Here is a 24678-nt window from a genome sequence, read left to right as displayed (position 1 = left end):
AGAAGGAATTTTAAGATGAGTGTATTGCACAAGTTAGTATTTTCATTCATTCCTTCATTTATATATAATCTATATAATGTAAGCTATGCAACATATATATGCAGCAATATTTATTTAAAGTCTACTAAATGCTATACTTATGATAAAGAAAGGGTTAAAAAGCACAGCTTTAGATTTTGTGGAGTGTATTACCTAACGGGGTGGATAGGAATAAAAGATTTATGTAGATTAATGCAAAATTATAACTATTATAATGTAACAAAGAAGAACTACATGAAACTATGAGATTATATAACATTGGGAACTGATCTGTATGTAAATTTTATCTATTATATCTGTATCATTGTCTGATGATCATTGTTTCTTTGAGTAAATTTACCCCCAATTTATATTTAACCGTTCTCCTTTCAATGAACATTTGCATTGTTTCCAGTTTGGGACTATTAAGAATAGGCAGTTACAAAGGTTCTTATAAATGTCTCCTGGTAATGCTTGCAAACATCTCCCTGGACTATATGATGAGAGGGGAGGTGCAAGGGGATCGTGTACGCTCATGTCCACATTTACAGAATAATGCAATTGTCTTCCTAAAAGTTTATCATGTTTTATTCCTATTAGCAATGTTCAATTTTATCCACTGTTTTAAGAGCTTGTGAATGATGATGACAGATTTTTTTTTAAAGCCAATCTCTTCTGTTTACAACATTATAGGGTTTTAATTTGCATTTTTCCAACCTTTGCTCTTCTCAAGGATGAAGGTAACATCTGAGTCACTGAAGCCACTGTCATTTTTTAGTCTCCATCTCATTCAACGCAGCAGCAATTGATATAATTAATCCTTTGCTGTTCAAAAATTGTTTTTAAAAAAATTTTTTAAAGTAATCTCTACACCCAATGTGGGGATCAAACTCACAACCCCAAGATCAAGAGTTGCATGTTCCACCAACTAAGGTGGCCAGGTGCCCCCTTTCTGCCCCTTTTGACACACTTCTTTATAGGATATCATATCACCTGACTCCCCCCTGCCTTTTTAGTTATTCCTATTCACATTCATTTGCTGCTTCCTTCTCATGTGTTAACCTCTCAGTTCTGTACAGTCCTGGTCCATTACCGACCTTTTCTATCTGCGCTTACTCCCCAGGTGATCCCACCTAATTTCATTGCTTCAAATGTAATACACAACCTGATAATTCTTCCACAAATACCCCAGCCCTCATCTCCCCTGAACTTCAGGCCCACCTATCCAATAATAGTCAAATCGATGTCTTCCCAGCAATGTCTAAAAGTCATCTTCGAGTGAACAAACCCCGACCTCCAGATATTGCCCATTCCCTTTCCAAATCTGCTCCCCTCTCAACCATCCACATATTATTTAATGATGACTCAATTCTTTCCACTTCTGATACTAAACACCTCATGTCTGCCTTTGACTTGTTTTCCCTCATCAAAAGCCTCATCCATTCTATCAGCAAATCCTGTTAGCGCCATCTTAAAAATAGATCCCGAATTCTATCACTTTTCACCAACCCAGCAAGCCCTGTCTGGTCTCAGCACCATGCTCTCTCTCTCTTCAGTTGCTGAAATAGGTTCCTACCTGATCTTCTGACTTCTGTCCCTGCCTCAGGAGAGCATTCATGACACCACAGTCCCAGGGATTCTGTTTCAATGTAAGTGTCACTTTTCCAAAGTCTCCCTGTCTCAGAGTAAAAGATAAATCCTCCACGGTCACTCACTGGACTACTGGCATTGTGCATGTTCTGTGCCTCATTCTCTGTCTGATCTTGCTTTTTACTCTGCTCTCCATTCAGGCACATTAGGGCTTTTCTGTTGGTGGAACACTGCAGACACAATCACTCTTCAGGGACTGTGTACGTCAACTTTCTTTTGACTGCAATGCTCTGCTCCAACATCCACAAGGTAGCTCTCTCGTTTCCATCAGGTCTTTATTCAAAAGCCTCTTTCTCAGTGAGATATTTCCCCAGTCTCAACTGTCATTTCATATCACTCTTCTCTGATTCGTTTTTCTCATTAACACTTATCACCAGATAAAATATTACATGTTTTTTATTCACTCACCTAGTTATTGTCTGTCTCCCGTCACTAGGATGCAAGCTCCATGTGAAGACAGGCTTTCTCCATTTTGTTCAGTGCTATACTCCCATTATCTGCACAACAGCCTGGAACACAAGACACCTAATTGATATTTGTTGACTGTATCAACGAAATCAGCTCTTATTAACTCTGCATTCTTTATTGTCATGCTGTTTCTTTGTTTTAAATGAGATTCAAATTTCTCAAGAGTTGCATACATGGGCACACATTCTACCTTCCCACCTCCATTTCCCTCTGCAGCTCGCTCCTACCTGGCTTCCATCCTCACCATTCACCTACATGCCTCTTGTCAATGTTTCCCATGGCCTACAAACAGCCAATCCCTAGTAAAGCATTACAGTCATCACTGTTTGTAATTTTACAATATTTCACACAGTTTAACACTTCTGCCACTTTTGTGGAGTTCTGCGACACTACATTCTCCAGGGTTTCATCAACAATTCTGGCTGTCTTTTCTCGTCTCCTCTGCAAGTTCATCCTTTATCTGGTGTCTCAATTTCAAGGTTCTCAAGCCCCTGTCTTTCATGATTTTCTCTCTTTGTATTCCTCCTGCGTGTGATTTACCATCCATTTCAAAAGCACTAAAGTCCATCCACATGATTAAACACACTTACCTCTGCAGGTCATAAACTCCTTGGAAATGAAAGAATGAAATGTATTTTGGCTTCTCTGGCTTTAACAGCACCAAACTTGTTTCCATATTCCCATGGTAGTTACTGTTATTCTGTAATATCACCGGTCATGGGAGGAAATGCGACCTTGGTAGAAGGTACCAAACACTCTAGGGAAAGAAATGAAGCTACATTATTTCCTCAGTTGTGCTCTTTGGTCCTATAGAGAGTAATATAAAATGCTGTATGTTGAGTTACACTATGAAAAATGTCCAATGGAAATACGAATATGTCTGAAAAGATGCCTCTGTACAGTTGAGGTACTGGAATGCTATATGAGACAAAAAGTTGGATGTACTCTCTTTGTGTCATGGATGTTGTTTTAAAAGAGCATGCATTTATCCAAAGATGGTTCTCTACTTTTTTACTTACTCAATGCTATGGTATGAATTGCTACAAAAATTCTTATTTTTCATTTCCTTCATATTCTGAGAGGGATTTCATTATTTATTTTGTTCTCAGATAGATTTAACTTATATCCCATTTGTTACCATTCCTCAGAGAAATGTATCATGTCTCTTTTTATTGAGCTCTTTATTTTACCAAGATGTGATGCAGTTTACAAAATGAATATCTTAAGAATTTTAGAAAATTAAGAAGAGGAAGGAGGATTCTGAAAGTCACTACAGAGACATAAATAATTGCTTTTCTCTTTCGTAATTTCAATAGGGCTGTCTTTTCACTTTACGGGTTGCTTTTTTTTTTTTTTCCCTGTCAGAAGGCCACAAAAAATGAAAAAAAAAAAAGAAAAAGAAAAACTCAGTATGTATATGATTAAACATGAAATCAATATGACATCCTTATTAAGTTTAAATTCAATTTTCCTAAATAAGTACATGAGAATTCTAGAAACTTCCCTTCATCCTTGCCATATATATGCTGTTTTTTCTATCCTTATGGAAACAGAACATAATCTAAGCAAAAGTTCAAGCATTTCTCTACTCCAAAAATAAATACATGGCTTGCAATTTTGTAGGTAATATGTTTTGTGTAAAGTACAAAGTGATATTGTGATATCAGCACATCGAGCTTAGACCACAATACTAATGGAAACTTAATTCCAGGGAAAGGTGGGCTAGTGGAATGGGTCAAAACAGAAATGTTACTTTATCATGATTACTGAAGAACTAGTCTCCACTAGTCCACAGAGTGTTGTCATGACTCACACAGTCTCAGCCACAAGGGCTATGGGTGAATGGTACAAAGAGAAAGAGAGATCCAGGCAAGAAAAGGCATGAAGAAATTGGTCCTGCAGAAGGATTTGCCTTTTTGCCACAGTCATTCACCAGGGTATAGCATCCAATGACTCACAGGGGACTAATGGTTCTAAACAAATAGGTGTGATTTTATGGACAGATTCTGCTGTCTAACAAATAGAGACCAGGAAATCCTTCATTGGCCCTCATTCTTAGAGACATATAACTAGCAGGAAAATCTCCAGGGACCTCCCCCAAAGACAAATAGAATAAGAAATCAACTAGGAGCCCAAACTGGATTTGGTAGTGGTCGGCAATAAGGAAGCTAGGGAGCTAAGACTGCCTGGTCACAAATGCTGCTGACAGTGCTCCAACATAAACACTGACGCTTGGCCAAGAGCCATGTGAGAACTAACTTGAGAGTCCACATTATGGGAAGGTACTTGAAGAAGAATAAAGTGTGCCATTATCCTCCTTCAAATAATTTGACTTGAAATACCCTGACTTCTAGCACAAATGGACATAAAACTTTTCTTGAAGAGAACATTTCCATTATAGCTATTCACTACTCACACAGACTGAGAACAAGAAACACGAGTTCACAAGTATCACCAAGGATACAGGGAGGCAAGCCACCAAGAGTGTCAGCGCAGACTTTAACAATACAAACTTTAACAGGCCCACAAAGGAATTTTGAGGATGAAAGTGTCAGAGAATAAACAACTGCTATGTAGAATAATTATGTATAAAACTGTGAGGTAGCATATGAGGTAGCAGTTAGACTATCAAGAAAGAACAGACATATATAGAAAGAATCAAAAATTCCTGAAATGAAAACTACAATTGTTGAAATTAAAAAGGATATCTCCTTAGACTGATTAAACAGAAGATGAGACATAGCTGAACAGAGAATTATTAAACAGAAAGATTCACCTGAAGAAATTAAGCAGAATTCAGTAGGAGTGCGAGAGGAAAGGAAGTGGACACTGCCAATAGACACTGGAAACAAAATGTGTAAAATCCATCTTATTAGAGTTTCAAAAGAAAGAGGCAATATTGAAGGGAAAATGGTTGAGAATTTCCCAAAGCCCCTCAAATTTCTCTTAATCTTATTATCTGAGCTAATTTTATTTCAAGTCTGAAACATAAATATATTGGGTGAAACACACAAAAAAGGAAATTTAAAGGATTATTCATCAATGTAAGTATGGCAATATTCTTTTTATCTCAAATAATTACTTATTCAAAGTATGAAGATTATTATGTAAGTAGTTTAAAAAGTGATGGTAAGGAAGATTAGGGTGAATGTTTTATTCTTTAAATTTTTTCTTATTTATTTATTTATTTGAGAGAGAAAGTGCACGTGAGTGGAGGGAAGGGCAGTGGGAGAGGGAGAGGCACAGAATCTCAAGCAGAGAGTTCCACCCCATGATCCAGAGATCATGACTGGAGCTGAAACCAAGAGTCGGGACGCTCAACCAACTGAGCCACCCAGGTGCCCCTACAGTGAATGTTTTAAATAATATTTTCATATTAATCTTAATAGAGATGATTTTGTATGAATTATTCAACATTCCAATTTTATTACTATAAAGATAAACATCAGAGTAAAATTGTTGGAATGGATTGTTTTTTCTATGAGACAGCAGTCATCTTACTCATTAAAAATGCTCCCTATGTTTTATAATCTGTGTTATTGTACCTTTTTCTTCCACATAAATATCCACACTAGATTCAACGTGAGTTACCAAAATGTCTGATGCTGTCAGCAACACTGGGATTTGTAAGCAAAATTGGAAGCTCGGCTACATTCTGAAATATCTTAAAGCTACTCTCCATTCAAATTCATTCACATCTGCTTCATTCTTTGTCTCCAACAAAATAAATCAGAATAATGTAAGCTCAGAATATTTTAGCCATGTGCTTTTTCAAGACAAAGATACTTTAGATGCTAAGCAATTTGATTTAAATCCTGCCGAAGATTTTGATGATCACACAAAATTTTATTAATACTTTAACCTCTATAAGATGACAATTATTGCTGATGTGGCCAGTGTAACATTCGTTTAATGAGGCGTTATCAAAATTATGCACCATTCTGGACATAGAGTTGAGCTAATGATGGTGAAAATAAGCCTGACCATAAAGATATACAGACAGCAAATACATTCGTAAGAAAAATCTGTGCCCAAGCTTGAGTTCATCAAAGACACTCCAAAATGTGTACTAAATGAATAAATGAATGAAAAGTAATTAATAACACTTAAAATATGTTACTTAGAGAAGATTCTGGTGACTACTGTCTTCTTTGGATATCTGAAAGATAAGTACATCATTACAGCTATACGTTCCAAACTAAACCAGCAAAACAGCTAAGTTTACTATGCCAGGAAATATTGTAAGCACATTAAATGTATTAATTCATTTGAATATTAAACAAGGTTATGGAGAAAGTATTACTAATATATGCATTTTCAAGAGCAGAAAACCTAGGTACAGAAGAAAAGAAAAACAGCTGCTTCCATTAGTAATTTCATGTGTATTTCTAACAACTCAAAAGATGACTTCGTGCTCAACACATAGTTTTGTCCTTCATGCTTAGAATTTCTTATGACTCCAAGAAAGATACTTATGTACAATAATGACAAGTTTTCTCATCATTCCCCTCCTACCTTTTATGTTTTCTTATGAGGGGGGGAAAATTGCATGAGATAATTCTGGTAATGTCCTTAGCTCAGTGTCTTCTAAAAAAAAAAAAAAAAAGCAAATGCTCCATTAATACATCTGTGATGATGATGGTGATGATGATGATGATTTTCTCAAAAATAAGGAAAACACAGAAGTGTCTTGTAAGCTCTGAGCCATGTTCTAAAAATTTTTAAGTTCCAGGTAGATTCCCTATAAATGAATTCCTGGAATACAGCCTTTCTATTAGCAGTAAAGTCATTTTTTTTTATTCCTTTGAAATATAGAACTTGTGCTTATGTGTGGAGGAGAGATGACAAAAGGATGCATAACCAGCTGCTGTACTACAGGTAAAGTGAAATTACTTTAGACAAGGTGGCCAAAAAGAGCCCCAGAAGGCTATAAGACAAGACACAATGTCAGCTTCCATAAGATCCCATGTTTAATGGATGCAGAGAAGCTGGGGCAGAGCAGTAGCAGACAGAACACCACAGCCCATAGTCATCAGAGAGCTGGGTGGTTCACTGTGGGTAAATCTTGGAAGGGAAGAAAAAGAAAGGAGACTCTAAGTGCTAGTTTGACAAGAGAGCAAAATCAGTCTTCATTTGTATGCAACTGGAAACAACTGCCTGTCATCCTTCGCTGGCCTTTTACCCAGACCTGCATGTACTGACAGCAATATTATCTATGCTATCTGCAAACAAAGGACATTGGTACATATATTCACCCTTCTACTTTTATCCCATTGCTTTGGACTTTTTCCAAAACGTTCTTAAATTCAACAATATACTGCAAGTGCCCAAGAGACAAGTGAAGCCACTATAGTTTGTGTGACACTGGAAAGACAGGCTTCTATGAGAACAGAGTTCAATGGCAGACAAGACATGCGTGCTTTAGGCAGAATATGAATCATATTTGGAATTATAATAAGACTGTGGCCACATGCATCCCCTAGGAGAAGATGACATCTCACTGTACCCAAAGTTTTTGTTGTGCTTGTGAACAACTGTTAAAATCAACTTACTTCTATGCAAATACAAAATCATATTCCGACAGAGACGGTTTCTCCTTGAACTTGGAAATAACATCTCTGCTAAATTTAAATTAAATAAGGAGACTAAAATGCCATGACTATGACTGAGGAGAGGTGATAGAATCTGCTTGAATTTTCAAAGCATCAGAGGAAAAGATACATCCTGCTATAGAAGAATCCCTAAATCATGGCGATAGTTAAGTTCCCAACAGCTGCACACATACATTCAATGTCATCTACTTGTTCTGTGACAAATTTTGTAAGACAGGAGAAAACAAAATTAAATGATCTGGGTAATGTGACAATAATGCCTATTCATTTTCTGGCTTCTTTTCTTCAATGGGAAATGTCTTCATTTATATGATAAAGAAGCTGCCCCCTTTTTTCTGACTGGAGGGTTTGGCCAATTCTCTGCTCAAGTGCTTTTAACTCCTGACTAATTGGCAAATGGGCAAAATTATATCTTCAATTGCACTCTGGGCTCTCTATATTCAATTTAGGATGAATTGCCTTCAAAACAAATAAAACATTAGTTGAAAGTAACAAAAAAGTGCTTTATGTTACATAAAAGGTCTTTTTCTTTGTAAATATAACCACCACATTAACAATAAAAAGCAAACACAAAGGCTCGAACAATTTGTCTTGCAATGGTCTATTCAAAACTCCATGGAAAGCCAGAAGAAAAAGATGTCTGCAGCTTAAGGCCCTGGGAGGCACTGGCATGTTTCATTATGACACTTGCTGGCAGCTCATCGGTTGTGCTGAGCAACTGATGGCCTCCCAGCAAGCCAAACGAATTTCTTGCCTTTTCTGGCCTTTTGGTTCTCCACCCTCTGGCCACGTATCTCTCTTTTCCTAAAATTGATACAGTAATAATTCTTCAGATTTTTGTAACAGCTTCAGACTAACAAAACTGAAAATAATTACCTTAAGATGTTCTTGATTACCAAGGATGGCTTAAAAAATAATTGAATACGCTTGATTGCAAATATATATAACTACAGCATGGTTTGTTTTTTTTCAATTAGGAATTAGTTATATATTAATGATTATATTTATTTTATGCAAAGTTGTGAGGGCAGATATTTATGATCTACTGACATTAGGCAGTAAGCTGTACATAACTGTAGGCAAGTAACTCTCAGATTTAATTCTTCCTTTTCAAAATGAGTATATTTACTTAAATTATCACAACACCTCCCTCCAATTATGTAAAAAACAGCCCTGCACTATTGTTTCATTTTTTCAAGATAAAACCAAATGTGCTACCCATTAGGATGAGTTAGGAATGTTAAAGTAAATGATTGCATTCACAATAGCAATATGAATTAAACATTTTTTAAAAAAATGGATGACAAGATTGCAAGATACATTCTAGAAAAAATATGAAAGTCACAAAACTTATTCAAAGAGGAACTGAATTATTAGAGGGGCAGTCCATGTACTTAGATGAAAAGAGTAAATATCGCAAAGATACCAATATTTACAATGTTTTTCTAATGAGATTAGAAATGAAATGCTTTGTTCGTATATTTTGTACTCCTTAAAACTTTTGTGAAGTAACCATAAAGTTATCTGGAAGAGTAAGAACCAGAAACCATTCAGAAATATTTTAAAAATAAAAAATAAAGAAGGAAGACTTTCTTTACCTGATATTATTTGCTCAGAAATAGATAAGAAATATAAGGAATCAGAATAGAAACTCTAAAAACTACTTAAGGGTAAGAATTCGGTATGTTAGAACATGTAAAATCAACGAGGTAAAGAAAGAATGATTTATATTTTAGGAAAGCTCCAATCAAACACAGCTACATAGAAAGAAAAGACAATAATTATGATCCTACCACTAAGAAATAATCACTCTAACATGTAGAGAATACTATGCAGATTAGCATAAAATATTTTATAATATATTTATTCTTTTTAAAACTGCATTGTAATCAAGTATTTGTATAGCAAAATAAATTTCTACAATATCATTTGTAATACTTGCAAAGTATTTCGTGGGAAGGAAATAGCTTATTTATCTGATAAATAATTTTTTGTACTTTCAAGTAATTGAAAATTGTTTAAAACACCTTTGGGGAGTACTTTTTTTTTTTTTAAGATTTTATTTATTTGAGAGAGAGAGATAGCAAGAGAGAACATGAGCAGGGGGTGAGGGTGGAGAGGGAGAAACAGGCTCCCCGACGAGCCGGGAGCTCCATGTGGGGCTTGATCCCAGGACTCCGGAATCATGACCTGAGCCAAAGACAGACACTTAACCGACTGAGCCAACCAGGCACCCCTGGGGAGTACTTTTATATTTAAATATTTTGACAATATTTTAACCATTTCCTTAGTATACATTTCTAGATATACAAGTGCTTCATAAAATACTATTAAGACTTTTGATACTCATTTCCAAATTGTCAAATGGAAAGGTTGTTCTAAGAATTTTCCAGAAGCCCAATCCTTAAAATTGGTATTGCCATTACTCCTTGCGTTTGCCAATTTCATACTCCTAATCGTACTTTACTTCTATTCTATCTTACAACTAATTTAGTTGGAGATTTTTTAAGATATTCTTTGTCATTTGTATAAGATAGACTTTCTAAGACTTTTGTTTATATTTTTAGATTGGTATTTGCCTTTTTCATTATGGACATGAAAATGTTTGATATGTAGTAAACCTCTAATGTGAATACTAAAAAAAATTCCCCAAATTGTTTTTTGTGTTTAGGACTAATACATCTGATTATGAAGAGCATTTTCTCTTCAAAATATACCAGCCACATAGAGGTCCCATATATTCTAAATGTGTTTATTTAATGCTGTGTTTTGCTTTCTTAATAAAATTTTAATATTCTATAGGTCTCATTTAGGATATGTTTTTAAAAATATCATGGAATTAATTCCTCAATATTTTTATGTTTTCAGAACAGAGCTGATAGGGGACTGGGATTGAGTAAGAGAGCCCCACAGAAGGAACGTGTCCATTGCCAACACACACTTGCTCACAGAGAGCTACAGGGACAATTATACTTGCTTTCAGCTGGAGCTGCTAATTGATCTATAAAACAGACATGAGTTTTATCTCCACTTTTCGGACAGGGCACATAGGGAGCCAGAAGGAACCACATTCATTGTCACCAACCTGTGGCTGATTTAGAGACCCAGAAGTCACAAATTTGTGACTTGCACTTTTTACCTAGAATAAACACTCGAGTTTGTTCTATTATATACTGTATTTACTCTACCTTCAGCATATCTTACTAGCTACAAAGTTACTCCCTATATATAGTATCTGTCATGAATCTTGTGGATGTTCACATGCTAGTTATTTCCTAGCCTACTTAGTATTTATTTACTATATTTAGCATTTTGTATCAATCCTCGTTCATTTTCACATTTTCTCTAATAAAATTGCATTTTCTCAACTAATGTGGAAAACTCACATTAGTCACATGAGGCAAAAAGGCAGAGGACTGACACTAATTATAATTCAATATTTATCATGTCCAAAGTACTGCATTAGGCATATTGCATCTGCTAGCTCAGTTCTTTCCTACCAGGGACATGGGAAGAAGATAGGATATTCCCAATGTATAGAAGAAGCATAATGCTCAGAGAACGTAGGTAATTTGTTCATTGTCATATAACTGTCATATTCTGGAGCATGGATATGATCCAAATCTCTCTGGCATCAAAGTATACACGAGCTGCTGCCTAAAACAGTCATTGGATAGGAAATTGTTCTCTTATTCGCCTAGACTGCCTAGAATAAAACACAACCTTGCTCCAGGTCCTGCTGGATGGGTAAAATAACTCTTTCTTTCTCTCCCCCCCCTTCTCTCTTTCTTTATAAAGATATTACTTAACTGCATATATCTGGTTAAATCTTTTCCTAGGTATTTAGGTTTTTTGTGATTACACTTATAAGTGATACTCTTTTAAAAATGTATTTATATTTTTAGTTCTTGGTTTCTGGTCAATCCATAAGAATGATTAATCAGAAATTAGAAATGTAGTTCTCTAATACTATTTGCCATATTCTGAGAAGTCCTCAGGTGAAATATATTTTGAATTTAAACCCCCCTTAATTAATTTCAAACTGTGTTCATTCAAGGCATGAAGATTATTTACTTCTGAGTATTATATTCTGTTAAATATTATAAGGTAATTACATTTAAATTAGGGGAGAATTTAACTTAAATCTTTAAAGTTAAGGCAATATTTGGTAAAATGTTTCTATCATCATTGTAACTGATGATTTAATGGAAATTTAATGGAAATTGACATAGCATCCTTACAACTCTAGCCATAATTTACACTGGTACTCCTTTACAATGAAATGTGCAACCAGTATGGAAACCTTTTACACACTTTTTGCTATTGTATCAGGCATCATATAAATTTTCAACAAAATAGGTATTCATATACACTTCACTTACAAAGATAAATAAAGTATAACAATAATAAAATCTGATTTTATCACATTGGAAATGGAAAATGGGTCAATAAACATTTTTATTTCTTTATAAAAAAGCAATTTCTGATTTATTGGTAGTTTTTCTCATAGTTTCCTTTCAATATAGCCTAGCTGGGAAAAGACAAGGAACTTAACTACCCATCATTGGCTGTGGCAATACATAACTTAGTCATTGGGATGCATGATAATCCAGATTTCTCCCAAGGCATAAGCTATAATGTGGTAGTAAATTAGTTAGTTTTAGAAGCTGTTTTAACTCTTTCAGAAGGCCAGAGCACCAAGGGTGTGCTGGTGCAGAGTTATTAAGTGAAAATTACATGCTTGAAAAATCAAACTCAATTATTAATTTGGAAAAACATTTTGAATTAAGTTGAGCCTAATTTTGTAAGCATGTACTTATCACTTAGCAAAAACGTATTTTGACTTTGTTCAAATATTTCATATATTTTCTATAAGATAGATGCTAACCTATTTATAGCTAAACTCTATTATGAAATCCTATATTACATAAAAATGGATTCTAACACTTCATTCTCATGCAGCTATTTCTGAGATAGTACAGATTAGAATATCCTAAATTCACCTTATAAGTGTGATTATTCCTACATGTTTGGAAAACTGTTGGTAAGGTTAAATGTATTTTCTAGCATAATGGTTCTAAGAAAAATGAGAACACTTGATTAACTGAACGTTCGACCTAATGGTGAAGGGCATTTATAATTGTGTAACATTGAGGACACTTAAAATAGCTCACAGAGACAAGAAATCTTATCCTGTGAACAAATTTAAGTGTCTGGTAAACAGTAGGTTGCCTCCTCTTTATAATTGTTCAGAGAGAAAGAAGGAATCTGATGGGATATGTGATCTCTAATATTTGGGGTCCTAATTTCACAGAAAATTCCTAGCTCCTAGGGAATCACGACGCAGAAATGACTGAAAATTATTTTGTACAATTTCATGTATTCAGTTTTCTCCTAATTCTTATTTATAACACACTTAACTAATTTTATAGTTAAATCATTTCCAAATAGTTCCCATAAAAATAATAATAGAAAAGTAGATTCCACCACACAAAATTAAAAATTCTCTCGTTTAAAATTTTTTAAACACTATAAAAATACTTACTATATTATACACAGAATTCTAGCAGAAAAGTATCCAGAAACATATGAACCAAAATATTAAAATTGATTATTCAGGGTGAGGGCATTATAACTGAATTTTCTTTAGTAATTCTGCAATGAAAATACATTGGTACAAGTCTCTCATATTCTTTATGGAATATTATATGTATTTAATTAAACACATACTGGTATCCATAAGCCTGGATACAAGAATGAACACAAAAGCAATTTGTTACATAGTCCTTGCCTTTAAGAATTTGATGGATAGAGGAACAAACAGAGTTGATCTTTGGGCATTTCCCTAAGTGGGTAGGTCTAGAAAACAATCTGAAAATCCTTTTGGATAAGGTTTTATCCATAATGATAAAACATGACTAAAATAAAAATTAAGAACATTGCAGTTTCTCTCTCAGGTTTTAAGCTCAAATGTAGACTTAAGATTATTACTATGCACAGAAATATTCATCCATGACATTGCTCATGTCCTTTGCAAGAAAAAAGATGAAAGTCATCAAGAGTACCAAGCCTTGGTTAAAAATAAAAGCTCTTGTCATAAGGAGAAAAAAGAAACCAAACTAGATTATATATATATATTATATATTATATTATATATATCTATATTAAATAACTTTTTCTTTTCATACAAATATATTTATTGTTAGTAATTTAGGAAATTAAGAAAACCAAAACAATTATCATTTCATCTGACCATTAAGCAAAAATGATACAGAATAAAATATTTTGTAGTTTTTCTCTGTGAACACATATATCTTTTAAAACTTGCATATAAAGCAAAAATAGAATAATGCTGAACAAATTTTCATTGAGTTTGATTCACTTAATACACATTTTCAACTCAAATATTTTAAAATTATTTTCCTTACTTCATTTTATAAATTAATGAATCAGCCCATCATAATTTATTCAGCTCATCCCTATTTGTTGAACATTTGGTTTCTGATGATTCCTATTTAATAACACCATGTTATAGACCTCATTTTAACAAAATCTTTGCACGCATTTTCATAAGGGAAACTCCGAACAGTAGAATTACTGGCTCAAGGAGAACATGAATATTGAGGCTTTTCATATTAGCATTTTTTCAAGCCAAAGTGAGAGAGTGTGGATTGAACTAGACTACTTACATTTAGATTAGAAACAAGATCATGTTACCTTGTCTCTACTCAGAAAATTACAAGATTGAGAGGCTGAATAATGACCTGTGTTGAAAAGGACAGGAAGGTTGTCATTTGATGAATACAGACAAAGAAGCAATTCTGATCATGGAAATAAATAATAGAGCTAGATAAAAAAAAGAAAAAATTAATAGAAAATACAGTAAAGTCTGCAATATAGGATGAAAAAGGAACAGTCGTGTTCAGTTATTTGTACCTGACATGAATGGTAGAGAATGTCCAAAGGGATTAAAAATGATCAAGGTGGATGGAGTTCAATTGAAAGGAAAATAATCTGAATGTGAAAATATAATAACTTTTAAAATTCTAGATCTATAATTACTGTTATCATATCAAATCTTTAATTTTTATTATTATTTTTTACCTTGCAGAGCTGTTTTAGAAATGGATCACGTATCCACAATTATACTGTATTCATGAGAATAAGAGTAGGACAAAAAGATAGATTTTTGATAATCACAAAATTTTTCATTTACAAAATATCATACTTTTCTTGAAAAATGTGAAGCCATTGTAAGTCTTGACTATTAAAGAAAACTTTTTCCTTGAGAACTTTTAATTAGTTTTGAGAGCAAAACGCTTGCTCTTTGGCTAAGAAAAAAAAAAAAGGCTTGCATTATCTTTTTTTTTTAGCCACAAATCCTTTATGCAATATGTTGCTGTTGTCCAGGACTCATTAATTCTATTGTTCTCCTTGTTAGTGCTCATTACTTTGCTCATTTGAAATCAGAACAGGTTAGAAAGGTTGAAAACTTTTTTTTTTAAATGCGTGTCCTGAAAATAAACAGCCTATGAGATAAAGCTGAACACCTGAGCATTTGATGTATTACATCTCAGTAGTATCTGACAACCCTTACTCCCTGGCGATGCAATTTTTTTCTAATAATTTAGTCTCAGTCTATTAAAAGACAATTACAGATAATGCACACAGGCAAGTGGCGAAGGATGCCCAGAGCAGCTTTTGTAGAGAGGTTACCAAAACACAACACGCCAAAAACATTCTTGCATTGATTTTTTAGAAATTATTTCAAAAACAGTTACATAGATTTTTAAAGGACTGAATAAAACAAAAAAAGATAGGAAGGATTTCCTCTTTGTCACTTCGTACAACACATTTTTAAAACCGTAAGGTAAACAGCTATTTGTTGCTTTATTATAATTAAATGCTTACTTTTTATTGCAGTGTGCAGTTTTGAAAAATTAACATATTTGAGGACACTGATGTGATTTTATAGCTGTCCTTCACTGTGGGTCACTGCTTGACTGACTGCTGTAGGGAGGGGCAGGGTCACAACAGCAGCCATTGCTGAATGTTCAGACTATTGGGTCACCTTCTACAACAAAGCGAAGAAGCCTCTTGGGACATTCTGAGTATATTCAGTTGATACTATCACTGTGTTTACTCAGTAACCTCAACTTAGCCCTCTAGGGTTTTCAAATACACTAACAATCACCCCATATGGCAGCGATTGTGTTGCAAAAGAGAAACGCACTCACTCAAGAAGTTGGTTTTTTTTTTTAAGATTGATTTATTTATTTGAGAGAGAGGGAGAGCGTGCGCACGTACATGTACAGGTGGGGGGGGGCAGAGAGAGAGGGAGAGAAGCAGACTCCCCACTGAGCAAGGAGCCCTTGAAGCCTTCCTAAGACCCTGAGATCACAGCCTGAGCCGAAATCAAGAGCGGGCTGCTTTACCGACTGAGCCACAATAGTGCCCTGAGAGGTCCTTTTTGATACCTTATTTCGTATATGAGTTATAGGTGCTCTGCTTGCTACGCTGACTAGAAAGCTAGTGTGGAATCACCACATGTAACATGCCCTGATCTACGTGAATAAAATATACCCCTTGTTACCTCATTCCCTGCACCCCCAGAAAGGGGCTGCCTGGGCTGGGATGTTTTTCTGAGTTTAATGGTTTCTGGAATGAGTTCAGAAAAATAACACGCCTCTCTTCTAGATTTACTATAGATTGAATATGAGAGCAAATTAGAAGTAAACTTATTGGAAGAGTCGGTGCACATGATTTTTAAAGAACATTCTCTGTGTGATAAACAGAGCATGTGATACCAGAGCAGGAGAACTGGATGGGCATCAGACAATCTGGCCTCCTGCCCCCCCTGCCACTCACACAATCTCCCTAACACCCATTTGTTCTTCTCTTAAAATGAAGACGGTGGAGAGAGGGTCTCTAAGGAACGCCTTCTGCACTTGTAACCACAGAGACCTCAAACAACCCTTCTGTTTGTAAGGGCAGCAATAGGAAGAATACAAGCAGAAAGGCAACAGTGTAGTGGAAATGCATTTGACTATAACATCAACTAGCTCTGTCGCCCGTGGTTAGTGACCTAAGTGTTCTGTGTCTCAGTCTGCTTCTCTGTGAAAGAGATGGAAGCAGAACAGTGATTTTCAAGCATTTCTCAGCATAACCTGTTTTTGCCCACAGGAAAATCATATGTAGAAACCTGATATATAAAATATAACAGGGAAGCTGATTAGGAGGAAGATGGATTGGGATTGACAGGGCTGGATCTGTGTCCATGTAACCTCCACTTTGCTCCCTAATCAAATCCATGAATGGATGCAGAACAGCGTTACATTAGATGCTCTTCATAAGAATGATGTTGAGGTAGATCTGCTACTTCATGATTCCTCTCCTCTGCCCTTCCCTTGCCCCCCAACACAAACACTTTTCCACCAAGATCTTTGAAATCAGATTGCTACTGGGGTTTTGACTAGTAACGTCCATACTATCCAAATGGAGCAGCAAGCACCAAGAATATCTCACGCATGCAGGAACTAAAGAGATTTGCAAATATCCAAACTTCATGTAACCTCAGGGTGGGAGAGTTAAATATTGGAGACGTGCAATAGTATGGACTATACCCTGTCTGAGGAGAGATTATTACAAGGAGAGGATGGGACAAAGCCAGTATGGTATCTCCCAGAGAACACTTTCTGGGAGCTATTAGTAGCTGCATTTTAGGAAAGAATATATGCCTCCTCTATTAGTGTCAGAAATGTAGGATTAGATAAAATTGTTTTCTTATTCTTTTTACATATGTTTTGATGCACTAAGATTCCAAATAAAATTTCAAGAGAGGTCATATAGTTTGCAGCATTTTCAAACACGTGTTGGGGAATGCAAAGATTTAAAGAAGGAGAACTTACTTTGCATTAGATGAGGACAGTTTTGGAATAATAGATCAGAGGTTGATGGCTCTGGAAGAACTCTCTGAGGCTTCTGTAAGTAACACATAAATATGTGAACCTAGAATAACATAAAAGTGCCCTCCACTCCCCTTTCCAAACCTCTATGGCAATCTCGCCTCATCCTGTCATACAAAATCCTTTCCTGGTATCACATATAACAGAGTTCGCAAACTAATAGTCTGGTCATCCTTCCAAATGAAAGAAAACTGCACTGGGGACCATATAATAAAAAGGGATTTGTAGTTTCGCAGAAAAATTTTCCCCATAACACAGATTATAATTAGATGGCTACTTGAATATAGCAGTGCCAATGATAATTTGAGAATGGTATTACAGAAATTCAGAGTAACATGGTTAGGGATGAAAAGGTTTTTGAAGAACTCACCTGGATGTTTGTTTATTCTATAATTACCTTAAATAAGATGGCCATAATATAACATCACCACCAAGCTAAGGGTAGCTCCTTTGAACAACTTAAGAGAATTGAGAAATTAGTTCTTTTAACCAACCCCCCTTAGACTGAAGTGTCCCAAAATGTTTATCTTTTATTCCAATAAAATGTTATTTGTATTGGATTTATGTGTCATAGTGCTTATTTTGACAAGCCTCAAATCCCATAATCTAGGGATATACTTCAGCAACCCATTCCATCTGAAAAGGGAACTCAGCTATCATTAGCAATCGGAAGGCTTGTGTCAAGCTCTTCTTTTTACATTCACATACATATTTGTATACATACAGTTCACTTCCTTTGTCTTTTCCCTTTGCAGAAATGACAGCATACCATGACTACTCTAATAGGACCTTTAAAAACCTTAAGTTTGATAGATCTTCCCATATCTGAACTTGATATCTACAAAATGGTTTTTATGGCTGTGCTGTATGAGAGTGATTCTTTTATACAGAATGCTAACATGAGCCCAGTGGCCTCTATCATAGGTTTGTGGGTCAGCTGTAACTTGGCACAGCCAGATTCAGGCCCCAGAATGCTGTCCATCAGGTTCAGATCTACTTCAAGTATCCCATGTCCCAGGACCCAGGCTAAAAGAGCAAGTGCTGCCTGGGGTATATTCTTTGCAAGGTAGAAGAGGGTGAAAGTCTCAAGAAGGGCGGATCAGTCCTAAAACTTTGTCTCAGCCCAGACAATGCTGCTTCCACTAGCATTGCTCTGGATAAAGCAATTCACATGGTGAAACCCGGAGTCAATAAGATTGGAGATAGAATCTTCACAAGGACATGCTGGAGGCAAAAAGAGAGGTGCAATAGTGGACAATCAACTATCACCATAAAGGAGGGTCAGTGCTGTGATAACTTTGTGTTTCCTATTATATCTTTCAAATCTTTAAAAGATAAGGAAACCAAAGACTTCACATTGAACTAATCAACTTTGCATCCACTCTATTGAGTGACAGTACAACTAAGCTACAGCAACAACACAACACATAAACACAACTAGAAACCTGAACTAAATCTATCCAGGCATTGGGAACTCTACCTTAGACTAAGCCAAATCATAAATTGAGGGGATTAAAATTTTAAATGTTAGTTTCTTGGAAGTTTAACTCAGAAAGGCTAATATTAGAATCAAATTTGAGGGTATTTTATTTGAACTTTGATTCCTGTGGATTTTAAATTGTGGAAGAGCACAAATCTTTGTAATTATTTTGCTAGAAATTACTGCTGCATATGTTGTTTTTATCTCATGTTGTTTCTATCAAATATATCATAAACCTCAATGTTTTAAACCAAATCTGAGAGTTTATAATGAAATAATTTTATTTTAGAATATGATTTTGGGTGATTATGAGATTTGATATAATAAACTACAAATATGATTGCTGTTCACTATCCAACCCTAAAGACCTTGAACTTAGGAACTCTTTCCATTGCTTGCTTTTAAAGCATCCAGTTTTTGCCCAAGCTCATCTCTACTTTTATAGTACCTTGCTATAATCCTCAAGCAACTGCTGATACATATTGACATCTGGTTCTTTACAAATACTTTCTGCAGAACAGCAAACTTATTGGGCATATAGTCTGCTTTCCAGGTTGTCAAAGGTGACAATTTCAGAAAATATTTTCTCTGACACAAGAGAGGTATACAGCTGTCTAACCTGCAATATTTGTATATTTGGTACAACCTGCCTGACTGCTAAGACACTGAAACATATTTTGAGTTATACAGTACCCTGTTTTCTATCACAATTTTATGTTAGTATCGACTAAATATCTTAATAAATAACTTACACACTGATTAAAGTTGGAATAACAGAAACTGGATTCATACTCTCATGTGAAACAAGAAATTAAAAAAATACATATAACATTGGCATTGGGAACATTGGTCATTGAACAAGAAAAAAACAAGGATTCGTGAGGAACAGAAATTAAATGAGGTGACACAGAAATGTGACTTATGAATGGCCATCTTATTTGTTGGAGAGAGTATCTAGATTGAAGCACTAGAAGGAGTAGAGCCAGACATCTGAAGAAGCCACTGTTGTTTCCAGGCTAGAATACTGGAGATGAGGGAACTACACAGTAGAAAGACTCCTAAGATGTGCAGAATTTCCTTCAAGTATTCAGTTGAGTACTGATAGGTCAACATGTATGTGAGAAGGCTTTTTGAGGCTGAGGGGTAAACTATGCAAAAGATTATTGGAAAGAGTACTCATGGATCACACAAGGTCAGGGATCATGCTCATTCCCAAGGCAGAGTGGAAAACTCTATAATTCAGTATTTAATATTAATATTAGAGTATTAAGAAGGATCTTGCCTAGGGGAGCCTGGGTGGCTCAGTCAGTTAAGCATTAGCCTTCAGCTCAGGTCATGATCCCAGGGTGCTGGGATTGAGCCCCACATTGGGCTCCTTCCTCAGTGGGGAACCTGCTTCTCCCTCTCCCTGCCCCCTGCTCATGCTCTCTCTTGCTATCTCTCTCTCTCAAATAAATGAATAAAATCTTAAAAAAAAAAAAAGGACCTTGCTTTAACATGGGGTAAGATTTAGTCCTAGAGTTTAAGTACTCTTCCGATATGACCTAACAAAGCTTAAAAGTAGGACTTGAAAGAATCAAACTGAATTTAAGTAACTTAATTGCATCTCATAGCAAAGTTGCAGAATATGTTTAGGCAAACAAAACTATCCAGCACCATCTGGTGTATAATAAAAAAACCGTCAGGTAAAAAAGCAGAAAATACAACCCATAATGAAGAGAAAAATAAATCATTAGAAGCTGACTCAGAAATGATGGATGTGACTCAGAAATGATGGATGTGAATTAATAGTTAATAGCATTAAAACAGTTATTAGTACAATATGTCATCAGATCAAGAAGCTAGAGGAATGTTATATGCAGATATGGAAAATATAAGAAATATTCTAACTTTTGGAGATGAAAACTGTCTGAGAATTTTTAAAAAGACACTGAATGTGTTTAATAGCAGACTGGACAATGTACAAGAAATAATTAATGGATTGAACACATAAGAATAGAAACTATCCAAAAGGAAAGATAGTGGGGAAAGTGTATCAAAACACAAATAAACGAACAACAACAAAAACAAATCATCAGTGGGCTGTGAGATAATTTAAGGTGGTTAATTATATGAATAATTTGAATCCCCAAAGAGACAAGGGGGATAGTTGAAGATTGGTGGCTAAAAGTTTCCTAATTTGATAAAAAGTATAAATCCTCTCTTCTAAGAGGCTCAATGAACCCCAAACAAAAGAAATATGGAGAAAAATACACCAAAGCACAGCATAATCAAAAGCTTAAAGCCAATGGTAAAGAGAAAATCTTAGAAACAATGAAAGAAAATCAATTTTTATACAGAGGGAAACATATAAGGATGTTTGAAGTTTCTTCATCAGAAACAATGAATGCTAGAAGACAATGGAACAACATCTTTAGAGTACTGAAAAGGAAAAAAAAAAAAAGCCCCGTCAACTTACAATTTTTTATCCTGCAAAAATATCCTTCAAAATGACAATAAAATACTTTCCCAGACACACAAAAATTGGTATGTAAAAATTCAACTGTTATGAGATAATTATTCTTCTAAAACCTTGCCATTATTAAGTTTTTTAATTTTTACTGATATAGTGGGTCAAATTATGATCCTAATATACATTTAAGACCGTACAAACATCTTTTTATTGATTTATTTATCTATTGCCCATTCATATTATTTGCATATTTTTATTGGTTTGACTTTTGCTTAGTGATTTGTATATAACTAGCTTTTTTTTCCTGTAATACATACAGCTATTATTATATCTGTGTAATGATGTCTATTGGGTAATAATATTTTTAATTTTAAAATAGACATATTTGCTGATATTTTATTTTATGGTATGTTGGAGTCTTGATAAATTAATTTTCTATCACAACAGCATAAAAATAGCCTTTATCATTTCTTCCCAAACATTTTAAAATAGAAACATTCCTTGCTCTGCACAGTTCTGATATACACAAATTTCAGTTATCAGAGTTCACCTAAATAACACTCATTCCACAACATGGTTCAAATTTTAGTTACCAGGGTATATTAACTGTGAATAATTGCAAAGTACAAACTTCACTGTAGCTCTTCAGGCCACAAATTGCTACATAAATAAAAGATGCATACCATCATTAGTGACAAATCATGTCACTTTTTTTCAATGTCTTTTGATGGTCACTAACATTTCTTATTCAGTTCAGATATAGACAGCAAAGCATGCAGGTGTGTTGTGTTGTCTCCTGGTGATAAACCCAGATGGCATTTTAAAAGAATGAATAATCAAAAGATGGAATTGACCCAAAATGATACAAATGCAATAAAGGAAAGAAAGGTGATGACACCAGAAGTGAAATTTAAATTGAACAAAAGTGGAGTATAGATGAAATAGCTGAAATGGGAACACTGACATGCTGCCATTTGAGAGACTCTAGACAGGCAGCCAGAGGAAGTTAGTGACAATGAACTTATCAACATAAATGGGGAAAGTGGTGGGGGATGACAAAGATGAAGTTCCAGAGGAAATGACACTAGTGTAAAAAAAAAAATCACATTAAAGGAGCCCTATTGGAGATATTTCACAACCTTCAAAGCTCAAAGGATAAGATGTTGGAAGCTATTCCAAATTTTTGGCAATTTACCAAGGCGTAGGAAAGATGCACGCTCCATGTCATTGGATATGCACAATGCAAAGAAAGCAAAGCTTGTTCAAGCTATTCTTGGTGTTTCTTCTACAAAGAAATGAAACACTCTAATCCTCAACATTCCTAATGTGCAAAACATCATGTTAAATAAATTTTAGTTTTATTGTATTTTTTTATATATACATTTATAAGCAACAGTAAGCGCTTTAATGTTTTGGAAGAAAAAAAGCTTAAAGGTCATGGAACAATCATGTTTCCCATTGCTTAAGAAGATCATTTTTCAGTTTCAGCTTGCTCAGTCCTCCTTATGGTCCTGCACTTCCATGCAAGCAAGGCCTGCTTGTATAGCTGTTTACCTTTAATTCCTTACTCATCTAGTGTTGTTTTTTTGGAATTGTATGAGGTAGGAAATTATTACATAAGGTAATTTATTTTCTTTTTCTAAAAATATAGATATCCTAATGTCTTAGCACCATATATTGATAGTCCCTCTCTTTCCTTACTAATCGATTAGCAATATCATTGGTTTTGTACATCTCCTTTGCATATATAAGCAAGCCCTCTGATACACTTTGTCATTATCTATCCCTGCCCACGACCACATTTTGATGAAAATTTGTATACCAAATATTGATAATGCAAAGCAAAAGTACCTCTTTTTTTATCATGCTTCAGGAGCATCTTAGCTTTTATTTGTCCCTTGATCTGCCTTAAAAATTTAAAAATAGGCTAATAAATTCTTTCAGATTTGTACTCTATAGAATGAAACTATTTTCTAACATCTGTACACATTTAGATCTTATCTTCCAGGTGAATTGAAACTTTTAACAACATGGTAACTTCTTTACCCACAACAATGATTTTTTTCCTAAAGTCTGTTTTGTTTGATATTAATTTACCCTTCCCAGGTTTCCTTGCGTTAATATTTTCCTGGTATGTCTTTTTCTATTTCAAAGTTTCATATATCTATGCTTTAAGCATGTTTTTAAAACACCAGATAATGATTTTTTCTTACTTTTTTCTTTACTTTTTTACTGCAATGTGATAATCTCTATTCTTTTAACTGCCAAGTTTCAATAGCTTCATTTATGTAACTACTGACATCTTTGGACTTGCTTTGTTATCTTACTTTTTGTATTTTCTTTGTCTCTCATGTTCTATACTTGTTTTTTTTTCTTCCTGTGTTCCTTTTAGGGGATTGATTTAAGCTTTTGTTTTCCTTATTTCTTTTTTTTTTTTTTTCTGGCTTAGAAGTTAAAGCCTTTATATCTCTCCTTTAATCACTTCCCTTGAAATATTATCATGCATATTTAATCAACTTTCATGCATATCTTATCTCATCTTACTTTAATTCTAATTATACCCTCCTGATAATCAAGTAAATGTTTCCCATCATATTTTATTTCATGTATATATGTGTGTGTGTGTGTATATATATATATATATATACACATACACACAAACATAAAATTTACCATTTTAACCATTTTTAACCATTTGTACATTTACATTGTTGTGCAACCATTACTACCACCCGCAGAACTTTTTTTCTCTTGCTAAACAGAAACTAGTCATTAAACAGGAACTCCCCATTCCTCTCTCTTGCCAGCACCAGAAAACTGCCATTCTACTTTTTGTCTCTGTGATTTGATACTCTAGACTTTGTCTTAGTGGAATTATACAGTAGTTGTCCTTTAGTGAATGGCTTATATTCATTACCATAATGTCTACAAGGTTTATCCTTATTTTAAAATGTGTCAGAGTTTCCATTCTTTTAATGTTGACTAACATTTCATTGTATGTATATAGCACATTGTATTTATCTATTCACCTGT

At 34.6% G+C, this 24678-nt stretch overlaps 1 long non-coding RNA gene across 1 annotated transcript in view; it reads right to left on the bottom strand.

Moving 5' to 3' along the window:
- Window positions 1-2076: 2076 nt before the first annotated feature.
- Window positions 2077-24678, bottom strand: part of LOC123799403 (uncharacterized) — a 296779-nt gene continuing 274177 nt past the window's right edge. The window contains exons 7-8 of the long non-coding RNA XR_006781607.2: window positions 2727-2893; window positions 2077-2177 (exon numbers count right to left, since the gene is read on the bottom strand). This is a non-coding gene — a long non-coding RNA (uncharacterized LOC123799403). The remainder of the gene's footprint in view (window positions 2178-2726; window positions 2894-24678) is intronic.

Source organism: Ursus americanus, chromosome 27, assembly GCF_024610735.1.
Source record: "Ursus americanus isolate L20-20 chromosome 27, mUrsAme1.1.p, whole genome shotgun sequence".
NCBI lineage: Eukaryota > Metazoa > Chordata > Mammalia > Carnivora > Ursidae > Ursus > Ursus americanus.
This window is presented reverse-complemented; position numbering and strand designations above follow the sequence as displayed.